General features: G+C 35.3%; 1 long non-coding RNA gene across 1 annotated transcript; it reads right to left on the reverse strand.

Annotated features, from left to right (window-relative positions):
• Positions 1–3,485: 3,485 nt before the first annotated feature.
• Positions 3,486–13,093, reverse strand: LOC127638686 (uncharacterized). The gene is made up of 4 exons (XR_007969892.1): positions 12,750–13,093; positions 9,593–11,326; positions 7,456–7,490; positions 3,486–6,710 (listed from the first exon to the last, which is right to left on the reverse strand). It is a non-coding gene; the product is annotated as an uncharacterized LOC127638686 (long non-coding RNA).
• Positions 13,094–14,235: the final 1,142 nt, after the last annotated feature.

The raw sequence follows: 14,235 nt of genomic DNA on the forward strand, positions 1-14,235 counted from the left end.
TGTTTGTTGTACGCTAGGCACAGCACAAACAAAGTGCAAACAGCTTTGTAATTGCTTCAATGTGCAGTCTTTCTGGATGATCTACTTTAAATGAATACAATAAGGTCTCACTTTAGCTGGGTAACCAGAACAGCATCATCTCCATCCATGTCTACAGCAGTGTATCACAAATGCATAACCTGAAAACCACATTTAATTATCTGTTTATATTTTGAGGACAGCAAAATCCCTGAGGATGCTCGTGCACTTCAGTGTGGGCTAGAGGGGGGGAAAAAGGACCATGCAAGGTCTTCTCAAGAGACTGAAAATGCCCAATTAGCACCCAAATCTGAAATATATTACATCTGACACTTCCTATCTCAGACTAGTAGACTAGCACTTGAACCTCTCAGCTCACTGCAGTGTGGAGGACTTCAATGGCCAAGAAACAACTCAACCATTGAAGGTCCATACATGTAGAGAGCCATTTAAACACTGAAAGTTAATCAAGCTCAATGTTAAAATCCACACACTGAGGCACACATTCTTTTAAAATGGCACTATGGCACCATCTTATGGTAGTATAATGTAACTGCATTAATGGAATTAATGGTATTAACTGCTATATGACTAAAATATTACTTAAACATAAACTAAAGCATATAGCTGAAATACAGTTAATTCCTTTATCTTATTAGAGTGTGTCTGTGAGAGGAATCATATGCATTATTCACCTTGTTGTGGGCGTCTAATGCTAGAGGGATATAAGCATGTGAGACTAATTTGTTTGAAATGTCAGAGTTAATGTATGGAAAAGTTGCATCAAACACAGCTGTGGGGAAAGGTTACAGTCTCTGTGATTGCTGCTTATTGCCCGTCAGGCTGGCTGTGGGCTTTCAGTGACTGGAGAATTGCCTTCACTGGATCATCAAGAGAGCCGGTGGGATTCGAGCTGACCTGCAGACACAGAGCCCCCGAAGAGCAGAAATACAGACCCCCTACCTCACAGATAACTAGTTCTAACCAGTTCTCTGAGTCTGAAAAAAAGGAAATGCCGGATAAGGGAAAATGAGCAACAAAGAGAGCAGAAGAAAAAGACTGAGTTGACATTTTATTGATAAATATAATGCAATAGACTATATGTTCTTTACTCTGTGCCTACCTCAAATAATTATATAGTTCACCCCAACATTTTAATTCTCTCATCTTTTACACACCCTCATGCCATCTCAGGTGTGTATGACTTTCTTCTGCTGAACACAAACAAAGATTTTTAAAATAATATGTCAGCTCTGTATCCATACAATGCAAGTGAATGGGTGCCAAACTTTGAAGCTCCAAAAGCACATAAAGGCAGCATGAAAGTAATCTATAAGACTCTTGTGCTTCAATCTATATCTTATAGATTTGATGGGTGTGGGTAAGAAACAGATCAATATTTTCAAACGTCATATATCTTCAGCAGAACACAAATGAAGATTTTAAGAAGATAGAGCTCTGTCAGGTCCTTATAATGTAAACAGGTGCCAGCACTTTGACGGTCCAAAAGTCACATTAAGGCAGCATAAAAGTAACCCATGCGACTCCAGTCGATCAATGAATGTCTTCTGAAGTGAATCAATAGGTTAACGTAAGAAACAAGTTGATAATTAAGACGTTTTTAACTTTAAATCGACCCTTCCATCCAGGGCTCTGATGCAGTTTGTAATGCCTGAACTCTTGCGTGATGCTGGTTCTTCTGTTGATAATAAACGCCGCTTCTGAACAGTCACACGACAGCTATGCGATGCGTCAACTGCTGGCAGGAGGAGCTTGTTTAAAAGTTAACAACATTTTAATTATCAATTTATTTTTTACTGTCAATGTGCTGGCGCCCATGTATTTCCATTATAAGGACCTGACAGAGATTAATCTTCTTCTTAAAATCTTTATTTGTGTTCTGCTGAAGAAAGACAGTTATACACATATTTGATGACATCAGGGTAAGTGAATAATGAGAGAATTTTCATTTTGGGGTGAACTATTCCTTTAATTCATTTTTTCCTATAAATTCTCCTCCTTGCTCAGCAGGTAGAGACATGCATGAAGAATGTGGATCGCGGAAGTGAAAGTGATGGTGGAGATTTGTAGTAAAATAAATAAATAAAGGGCTTAAATATTGATCTGTTTCTCACCTACTCTTATTATATCGCTTCTGAACATATCGAGTCATATGGATTACTTTTAAGCTGCCTTGATGTGCTTTTTGGAGCTTCAAAGTTTTGGCCACCTCTCCCTTGAATTGTATGGACCTACAGAGTTGAAATATTGTTCTAAAAAAATCTTCATTTGTGTTCTGAAGAAAGGGAGTAAATTATGAGAATTAAAAATGTTTGGGTGAACTATTCCTCATTAACATAGTTATTGTTTAGGCCTATTAATTTACTTTAAATATTAATCATAATTAATTTATCTCAGTAAAGAAAACCCATCTCACTGTTTTTAGCATCTCGTGCAGGAACTTGAACAAACACATCTCCAGATATCAGTGTTCTTTACAGGCCCAAAAGGTTTTGCAGCAGGTCCTAAACTCTCTAGGGTGACATTACTATACATTATAACACATTTACTTATCAAATAAATAAATAACTGAACATGAAATATTGATTTATTAGCGTAGATATGAAGAGGACAGGTTAACAGAGAGACTGGTCAAATATAGCAGTCATTATAAGAAATTATTACACAAAAATGATTCCTTCTGATTGGTCATTCGTGACATTAAACTGTGAAACATTTCTGAAAAATCACTATTGTCTATAGCAACAATGTATAACTGAGTGACTGTTCATCTGGACAATCTGTAATTCCTACATAGCTGTGCTCAGGTTCTGAATCACTCTGCAGTCTCTGAAACAGTCATTTCAAAACAAATCAATATTTCATGTCCATGCATTCCTTTATTTTTTCTGTTAGTAGTTGTGTGTAATAAGCAGCATAATGTGCAGTCAATATTGCTAAATAAACCCTGACAGGACAATCAGGACCTTGACGTGAAGCAGAGCGAAATCGACCGCAGAATTATCAATCACCCTGTAATCAAGTATTCCAGATCGAGTATTACAGTATTTCATGTAATTATGTCAAATAAAGTAGCCTAGTAAATAAGTGTCTCTTTAATTCAATAAAAAGTTCTGCTGTTCTTGGTTTAAAACTGACAGAAAGACATTGAAAGCAGTAATGACTTTCAGCACCAGAAACTGCTTGTTCAAAACCCTTTTCTAATGTTAGATCATAGAGCACAGAGAGAGCTTTCTGGTTCTAGCAGCTGCATGAATCAGTCCATTCTGAAAGCTTATAGCCATTACCTGTAAGAACAACAGTTACAGGTAATGGAGACAGTGCTTCAATTTCATAGAGATCATACTGCACACAGTCATTCATGTGTGTGTGGGAGAGATTAAGACAGTGAAGGCGAGCAAGAACCACTGAGTCTGTTTTAAGAAAAAAAAAAGTTACTTGTTTTAATTAGTTGAAGAGATTGATTGTAAAACATGGAATTAGTGTATACAATTCAATACAATAGCATAGAACGTATTCATCTTATTAATGCCTAATATTAAAGTAAATGAAAGATCTGAAAGCATTTTGTAATATTACAATTTCTACCTGGTCTAATGGGAAAAACATGACTACAGTAGATCAGGTTGAGTAATTTCTAGACTGCTTCTCTGACTGGCTTCAAAGGAGCAGTTTACAATCAATATGATTTCAGAATTGGTTTCTATATTCCTGAGTGCATAACTGACCATCATGGAGTTTTAAAATGCCATTTGGCATCAAATTGTTCAAATCCATTCAAGACTATATTGAATGCTTTTATTCACAGCTGCAGACATCTGAATGACAAACGTTTCCTTAAAGTATTAATTTGCAAGAGTATTTTTACTACCACCAACATTTTTAAATAATGTGGGATGCCCTCATAAGGTGATACAATTTGACAAATATATATATATATATTTTTTTTAAGTTTTATTGAAAAAGGTTTGGTGAAGTGTGTAATTTCACTGCCCCATGTGGCTCGAAATGGAATTTCAAAAGTAATTACTCTTTTCAAACAGTTTTCCTTGAAGCCCCTCCCATCTTTCATAGGTCAATTCAAGCCATGTTCACACATGCAGCGACTTACAGCAACTAAGCGACATGATCTCATTCATTTTCAGTGAAAGCTGTTGACATCCAGTAACATGAGCGACAGCGAGAAGACGTGCCAGTGGAGCTCACGTCATCTGTCTCATGTGTGATAATGGAGTGCAGGCAAGGCGGATGAGAAGTTAACATTTCAGTGAGAGATTTCACTGTTCTAGATGATTTGTCTTTAACCACATGCATGGATATAATAAAAAAATATTTGTGGAAAAGAAACTGTCAGAATTCTGAGTAAGTTTGATTTGTATATTGTAAGATTATTCATCTTGTTAATGATACGATCCAATGAGCACTGCTGCAGTTCATATAAAAACACTCTTCCCATGCAGAATGTTCATTTTAAGCAACAAGATAACCGATTCCTTGTCAAATTAGAATATCTTAATTTTACCTGCAATATGTCTCATCTATGATCCGATTTGTAAAATATATGGTGAGACATGCAGTCCACCAATAACTTAAGTGTGACAGCAATGCTTACATTTGACCAGTGTTGGGTGTAATCTGATAAAGTAATTAGTTACTGTAATCTACTTGCTTTTTATACAAAAAAAGAAGTGTAACACATCACATTTTAAGAACTTGTAATCAGAGTACAGTTACTGACTTTCAATGAAGATAATTACTTTCAAGTACATTACTTGGTTTACACATTTTTTTGTAATTTGTAAAATACATTTATAATATGAATTCATATGTTCATATGAATGTCTGTTTGCATTTTTTGGACAGCTGAAGTGTGTGCGACATAGAACGAGGAAATAAAAACATAATTTTGAATTGTTTTGAGTGGAAAAACAGAAGTGTTTTAGAAAGTAACTTAAAAGTAAAGTTTATGTAATGTAATTACTTTTCCATGTAGTAATTAGTAAAGTAAACAGATTATTATTTTAAAGAAGTAGTTGGTCATTTTTAGTAGATTACTTTTTTGGTTACTTACCCAGAACTGCTAGAGACATACTGTACAAAAGAGTACAAGGACCAGCGACATTAAGCGGTTATGTCACTGCTTGTGTGAACAAGGCTTAGGATGTCCCACCCATTTTACATTTATACGGGCAGTCGAGGTGAATTGCTGGTGGCAAAAGTGAGTAATTTAGCCAGGATGAGAGACAACTGCTTAGAGTAGAACTTCTGCTGTACATATGAAGTTGTTGCTGGTGAGAGCTGTTCCTGAGAACTACACACATTTTTAGAATATGTCACCTGTGATGTGAGATAGAGCATTGACACACTCCAGAATGGTTGAGTTTGAGCAGGGGTGCGTGTCTTCCAATTTTAGAAAAATAATTGAATCCTTGCCCAAAAAAATGCCACACAACTGCTCAATTTATACTTTCTCTTACAGTTAGTTAAACACATTTACATTGTACTGAAAGTCTGTACTGATTGACAAGAGGTCCATACAGAAGAGAGTGAGAGTGAGAGGTCTGTTTTGATAAAGAGAGAATAAATGTCATGGGAGTTCATCTAGAACCTGCGATGTCAGCTGGCATCATTCCATGCCACACAAATTGGTCTCTCATTTTGTCCCTGCTGAGACAAACTGTGGCTCACGCTGTCTCTTTTTGTAACTCTCCATTTTTCTTCCCCTAAGTCTTGATCCAGCTGACCTGATGCTTAAAAGTGTGAGTGCTGGCCTACTTACACAGTCCTTGATGTTCTCTTCCAAGGTCAGGCGTGCTAGAGATACACTCATTTAAAAAAAATGTGCCGTTCTTCAGGAGGTCATTCTAATTGGACCAAAGAAATTAAAGGACCTAAAACACAATCTTAAACAGTTTTCACCACTACACAACAGAGTACATGGCTTGAAAGTAGCAATCTAATCCATCAATACAACAACACACACTTTTAAAGGTACAGTACTTGAAATACCACTTTAGTGCTCATGCATGTGTGTTTGAAAACATCAAATGGATTCTGTTTTATACATAATATACCTCCCTGTTTAGATCAGAGAAGAGTATTTAAAAGGAGTTTGTTTAATTTTGATAGATTTTGGATCACTTTGAAAGGGGTGAGTGAACCAAAACACTCAAGATTGGACAGAGTCCAATCTTGAGTCCCTTTTATCCCTTTGAAACAGTAAGGCCTTCGTGACACCCCATACTTGACATGTATCATGTAGAGAGTAACAGTGAGAAGGTCATAAGACCTTGAGGTTTGACTTCCAAGAGCTGACCAAAAAGTGCACAGTGTTCCACGATTATGGCCACTAAAAGACACAAACGCCTTTTTTTTTTTTTTTTGTGGCACTGTGATTGTCATTTACACATGTGGTTTAGTAAGCTGCCTGAGGAACAAGGTGCTGGTAGCAATTACCCTTATTAAATATGCTGACTGTGCATTTTTTTTTAATCTGACCTCTGACATTATCAGCAGAACTAAATCCAGTTCAGTCTCCAGAGAGTTAAATTAGATAATTGGATCTCTGAGGGTTCCATCATATCCCAATGAGCCAATCAACAATGATGAAGGTTCCGTCCTGCTGAGATTATTACACAGCACTTTAGAGCCAAGATTCCCTCCGGACAGCGCTGTGAGTTAAATAAAAAGATAGTTATAAAATTGCACACAAATATATACCTTATAAATCTAAGTAACTTTGCTTCTCTGAATGATTTCTCTTGATTTGCAAGCTCCAAAATTAAATGCATGGAAAACTGTTAGCATTTTAAAACACCATGCTATTTGGAATTTAAGGAATAGTTCACCCTAAAATTCTCTCATTATTTATTCACCCTCATGCCATCCCAGACGTGTAAGACTTTCTTTCTTCTCCTGAACACAAACAAAGATTTTTGAGGAATATGTCTGCTCTGTAGGTCCATACAATGCAAGTGAATGGTGACAAAAAAATGTTAAAGCAACAAAAATGCATAATAAATATATATATTAAATACAAGTATTTTTTCCCTATAAATCTTGACATCTGTTGTCTCCTTGGCGATCATGATTTCAAGCTCAATTACACTTCCTAGATCCATCTAGCTTTGCGTATGCGTGAAGCACTAGGAAGTGAAATCGAGTTTGAAATAATGATCGTGCCTAGAGACTGCAATGTCAAGATTTATAGTGAAAAAGGAATTATATTTTTATGGAGTCTTATAAATTACTTGTATGCTGCCTTTAAGTGCTTTTTCGAACTTCAAAGTGTAGATCACCATTCACTTGCATTGTATGGGCCTACAGAGCAGAGATATTCTTTTAAAAAGAAAGAGTAATACACATCTGGGATGGCATGAGGGTGAGTAAATGAGCGTCCCTTTAAGATGGGCTTACCTTCATCTGTGCTTTCAGCTCTGAATATCATTATTCTGTTGACAGAAAAAAATTAGTTACATATTGTTAAGCACTGGCCACACACATGCAGGTAAATGTGCATCTTCTCACACACAAAACACAAAGACCTGTGTTCGTTAGCACTCACTTAGACACTCAGCAGTTTCCGCTCTCCCCATAGACAGATGTTTCTCCAATTAACACATCCCAGGGACTTCAGGAACAAACTAACTGACACACTCACGCCCCCTACTGTACACCCTACTGTGTTCTAACTCGCACCACCATCTGAAGTGTAATTCAATGTTTTAATTTAAGATCTTTTTGATTGCTATGTGTCTCTGTTAATTCAGACATGAGACCAGAGAGACTTAAGGAAATTGGTTTCTTTTGTGAGTTTCAGGAAGAGGATGCTGATGGCCAGCACACTGAAGAACTCATCTCTAAGGCACACATATGTAACAGAACTAGAATTTTCTTTCTCTTTTCAATTTATATATATATTGAGCAGGTAGTGAGGAGAAAAAAAATAATGATAGTCTGAAGTAGGTGCAGTCTTAATGCTCAGAGCTACAACAGAATTCAAAATCAGCTCATAATGGACTAAAAACATCATCTCACTAAGTAATGTTCATTTTGTTTGTCACATCTAAAATTTTGGAACACTAGAGCCATCTACTACTAATAGTTTTACCATATCTTTATCATCTATTTAACATTATTATAATACTATTCAAAAGTTTCAAATCAGCAATACAATCTGACAACAATTTCTTCTATTGATATGTATACAAGTGACTAATCCTCAGCATGTCTCTGGTACTACTACTACTACTAATAATAATGATAACTAGATTTACATTTTCCGAGGGAACAAGCAAGCAAAATAATAGTTCTTATGTTTTAGGTAATCAGTTCCTTTGCCGTTGTCACAACACTAATTACACAGGTTTGGATGCAGAACATTCTATCAAGTCAGTCAAAGATTTTCAAACTTTTAACTAAAATTTTTGAAACATTTGACTGAAATGTTTCTTTAAAAAATTATCTTAATCTTTTGATCTAAAGGTGTATGCTTAAATGTCTGAAATTAGTTTTGTAGACAAAAATGATATCACGGTATTAATTTATTTGATAATTAATTCAAACTAAATTTTAATAAAAGTAAAAAAAAAGTTTTTGAAATTGATGACTTAGACCGAATAATAAAGAAAAGCAGCCAATAAGTTTCCAACATAGATGGGAACTCCTTTAATACTGTTTAAAAAACATTCCAGGATAATTCCTCAAGAAGTTGTTTGAGAAAATGTCAAGAGTGCATGTCTGCAATTTCTAGGCAAAGGGTGACTACTGTGAAGATGCTAAAATATAACACAGTTTTGATTTATTTTGGATTTTGTTTAGTCACAACATAATTCCCATAGTTCCATTTATGTTATTCCATAGTTTTGATTTATTTCCATAGTTTTATTATTTAAAAATTTGAATGAATTTTTTTACAAGAATGGTTTAGAGTTTCAAAACATTTGACCGGTAGTGTGTGTGTGTGTGTGTATATATATATATTATAAAGTAAAAAAATAAATAAAACAAATCTATCTAGATTATCTACAAAATAAAGTTTCACAGGAGTTCATAAATCAAGTGGTTTAGACTGAATTAATGGTAACACTTTAAAATAATTTTATAAATCAGTTTTTAATCAATTATTTTACACCATTTATAAATCTTGGTTTATGTTAACTGCAACATATACTAATACTTTTTCTTATTATAAGTTAGATGTGCTAACATAAGTTAATACATTATGAACTAACAATAAACAATTATATATTCATTTTTAAAAGTTATCATCAACCCTTAATATCTGAGGTGTTTAGTGATCCAGGACCTCATTCCACCCCTTGTAACTCATCATACATTTTTTGGAGTTGTGCTCACACCTGCATTGAAGTTTTCTTCAATGTTTCTCTTATTAATAGTGTAACACACACAAAAAAAGATGACATGACTGCAAAAAAATACATTTTTGAGGAATATCAATTAATTGCTGCCTTGCAAGCTCTGCAATAATAAACAAATACAGTCTTTTGTCAGAAACTGTGTGAGTGTGTACAGTCCAGTGTCTTTATCTCACCTGTCTGTGTAGAGGGTTTCTGGCCAATGGCCACGTTACTGAGGTCTGCAGGTAAACCTACATACACACCACCATAGTTCATTCTCTTCTCATTATCTGGAGACGAATCGTCTTGCCTGTGGACTCAGAACCAGAAAAGAAACAAGAGCTGATCCGACGACTGATGTAAAAGGCAAAAAAAACAAATCTTTTAGCAACCTATTTGAGAATCAGGGTTGGGAGGGTTACTTTTGAAATGTATTTCACTACAGATTACAGAATACATGCTATAAAATGTCATTTGTAACACATTCCTTTAGATTACTCAAGGTCAGTAATGTATTCAAAATACTTTGGATTACTTCTTCAGCACTGGTGGATTTTTTCACTTGTTTTGAATATAAAAACTCTGTCAGTACAGTAAGACCAATGTGAACGATCCAATGTGAATTTTCTTGATAAAAAAATATGATCATATCTGGTAACATGTGCATGTAAAATGCCTAGAAATAGCATTTTAGCTTAGTGTAAAACTGACAAGTTACTCAAGGATTATTTCTATTTATTCTGCTCCAAACTTACTTCAAACTAACTTCTCTGTCTGCTCGTATGAATGTAACACATCATAAGAAAGTGTTTCACCGCTGTTCAAATGCACTTTTAAATCACATAATTTATATTTATAAATGTTTTCCACCTGAAAGGACTAAATATTAAATCAAACAAATGACAATAAAATAAAAAGTAATTTCTTCAGTAATCAAAATTTTTTTTTAATGTAACTGTATTCTAATTATCTATGATTTAAATTGTAACTGTAGTGGAACACAGTTACTTATATTTTGTATTTTAAATATGTAATCCCGTTACTTGTATTCCTTTACTCCCCTGTTGAGAATGAATGAGTCAAGAGGCAGTTTTGTGGATTGAACGACTGAAGCATTAATACCTCCTACCTTTGGCAATTTATTTGTTTAACTTTATCAAAGTGTCGAGGGTCTTGTGTCAAATTGTCATTCGTTTGGAGATACCATCTAAAAGAGATTTTTGATTTACAGGTGTGAAATCTGCATTATCAAATTTGTCATCGCATTTTCAGTATTGATAAGTGCCACAGTTTTGAAGAGAGACACTTAATGTACCACATAACTGCAGGGATGGCATTTTATTGTGCTAAATGTGTGTTTTTCAGTGGCAGGCAGGGCCCTGATATCCGTGTACAAGGCTCTTTCCTGCTGAGAGGGTGCTTGTTGTTCATGTGTAGAAAAATAATTCCAGGAACTCTTTGGGAAATGACCGTGTTCAAACTCAAGTTTTTTTCTTTCTTTCTGAATCTGATTGACAAACTGTTCCAAAAACTGAAGGACACTGCGAAAATTGCTTGTATACTTATTTATCTCATCCTCTTTCTCTAATGTCAAAGCCTTTGAAAATGTTTTGTGATTTCAGAAAAACAAAAAAAATAACCATGTTATCCCTTTATTATTACCATAATTACCATGGTAACCACAGTTTACGCCTCAATATTATTAGTAACCATTACTGCTACAAAACCATGATAAATAATAAATAATATCTCCGTCAGAATAACAAGCTTTCAGAATCTTGGTCATTTAGTCAAATGTATGTTCTTTTAGTGGCCACTATAGATGTAGTACTTCAACTATCTATTTGCTAGATATGGTTACCATGGTAACATTTGTGTAAGGGGGTGTTTCGGTAGTACTCACACATCTTTAGCTGACTCAGCTGGATCTGCAGAAACAAACAAACAAACAAATAAATTAGGACGTAATGTCACATGTTCTTTGATCATATTTAAAATGAATAATTTTAAAGGAATGTGCAGATAAAATTGTGAGTATTGGCTTCTTTAAATCCGATTTATCCACTTTATAGTAAATAATATACAAAAAGTTCAGACTTTTTGTACTCGTTTTGGTATGATATATAAAGTATGATATTTAAAGTATGAGTAATTTATATGTTATTATTTTGTTTATTTATTCTGTTATTACATTGTTATAACTATGAAATAAATTGTTGTTGGGCAGATTTGTCATTCACTGTAAGAGCTAGAGCTTTCTATCTCAGTCCAAACATCTAACCATGCCATTTCAATCAAACGATGAGTCATCTACCTACTGTAACACTGTGTAATGTGTGTGTGTGTGTGTGTGTGTGTGTGTGTGTAAGTGCAAGTTCTTAAAATTAACTAGCAGGTGGTTATATGTCTATTAATAGTGCATATAAATCGCAGGCAAAAAAAATCTTATTGGCTGAAACTCTTAAGACCTATTAGACCCTATAGAATGTGCCTCAGCCTATTCTGTTAAGCTAAACAATAATCTAAAAAAATTTGTTTAAAACTACAATCTGTCTGGCAAAAAATACAAATTAGAAATACAGTAAAACCGTGAATTCCTACAGACTCAAGCTTTGTTCATGGCAAATAAGACATTTTCATTCCCTTCAATCACTGACAGTTATACTCACAATATTTGATAGCTGGACTAATATCCTTAAACTGTAGTTCATATTGATTCATGTATTCAGATCTCCAGATTTTGTGTAAGAATGACTGAGGGGACAGAATGTTCACATACAAACACTCATCTGTGTCCAGTCAGAACTGAGAGACACATCAGACTTGTAGGTCCTCATCTCACGGAACATGTCCCAAAGGACTCTAAGCAGTCCACAGACCACACACACACTCCCTTCCCAATGGTGTAAATAAAACACTATTCTTGAATATCATTTAGTCTTAATGAAAATGTAGGCAGAAAGAATTAACTTCACAAGTAAGAATAGCACTTTATATGTACTCTTTTAAGTTCCAGGAATTTTGTAGAATACAAGTTTTCTATAAAACAACTACTCTAAAAGATTTTGAGGACCAGTTAGAATATACTTGATCTATAATTCTACTGGTATAAATAAACTGTTTGATAGACTCCTGTGTAAGATGGTTAGTGTGAGAATGATGACACACACACAGATCTCCCATTCACAAAATGAGCATAAACTGTGTTTTGGCAGCAGCCAGTTGTGAGTGGGAAAGAGACAACTAGAAGACTAAACTCACATGAGACTACTTTCTTGTTTACAAAGTCTGCACAAACACACACAAGACATACCTACACTATATCGTACAAATAATTGTAAAGCCACTTACCTGCAGCCGTGGTGGCAGCAGTGGAATTTCCACAGCCCATTTTTTCCCTTGTAACTTTGGCAAAGCGGATTTTAGAGACAGAAAAAAGTAGTAAAATGCAGAGAGGAATGACAAAGAGGGGATTTGAGAGAAAAATAGATGTAACAGAATAGAAGAGAGGAAACGAAGAGACAACACACTAAAAGAATGAAACAAGGATCACTGGAATGAGCAGGGAGAGAAAGACAGGGGAAACGGGAGAAAGGGATGAGGATGCAGGAAGTACAGTCTGACAGTGCCGGAGTGTGTCTGAGCTGCTACACTTCCTGCACTTCCCTTGAGCTGAACACTTATACAGAGAAACAGACAGAGAGAGAGAGAGAGACAGAGACACACAGAGAGAGAGAGAGAGAGAGAGAGAGCGAGAGAGAGAGAGAGAGAGAGAGAGAGAGAGAGAGAGAGAGATGTAGGCTGTAAGAGGTATTTCTCCACAGTGGTAGAGTTACCCAGGTAACAGAGAGAGAAAGAGATGTAGGTTGTAAGAGGTATTACCCCACAGTGTTAGAGTTACCCAGGAAACACACACAGAGAGAGAGAGAGAGAGAGAGAACTATGCAAATTGTAAGAGGTATTTCCCCACAGTGGTAGTTACCCAGGAAACGGGGGGAGAGGGAGAGGGGGGGAGAGAGAGCGAGAGATGGAAAAAGGGCTGATAACTCAGCTTTGTTTTACCAAATACAAATAATTAAACCACAATGTGTGCATGCTAACATACCCTTTAGATTACTTCAATAACCTTTTATTAATTCAAAATAAATAGCAAACTAGGCAGACAAAACTAAAGTATCTTGCATGTGAAAATGGTAAACAGTCAGATATAAATGTAGCTTATTAGAACCAGAACACACATCCCACACACTCAAAATGTCTTGGTATCCATGTTTCCCAGTCATTTGAGCAGGAAGGTGAAGACACATTCTAATTATACATGCTAGTATGGGTTGTTTCTAGTCTCCAAGCAGGATACAGCACACAATAAAGAAAAGACAAGACAGTGAGATAATACCATTGTGTGGAAATGGTGACCTATGAGCTGACCTTTGCCATATACTCTATAGTGCTTCGGAAATGTTTAGTCAACTGGTTGTTATAGCAAAATAAACCCTGATAGGATGACCCTGATTGTATCACCCTGAATGGGGTTTATTGCATGGCTACTAACCAAATGAATAAATACATGAACATAAAGTATTGATTTGTGGTGAAAATATGTTATTGTGTGAGAATAAATAAATCGTTGAACAGCTGAAATCAACCTCCCGTTTGCGTTGGAGTTCTGTTGGTGTTTATTTTGTAATGAATGATCATCTGACTGCTCATTATACATCTTATTATAAGACTACTTTGCTAAATAAATAAATGCACATGAAACATTGATGAGTTTGAATATTTTTTTTTTAGCTTACTTGTATAGATCACACAGTGATCCGAGAAGCAGGAATGATGG

This window comes from Xyrauchen texanus, chromosome 47, assembly GCF_025860055.1.
Source record: "Xyrauchen texanus isolate HMW12.3.18 chromosome 47, RBS_HiC_50CHRs, whole genome shotgun sequence".
Classification (NCBI taxonomy): Eukaryota; Metazoa; Chordata; class Actinopteri; order Cypriniformes; family Catostomidae; genus Xyrauchen; species Xyrauchen texanus.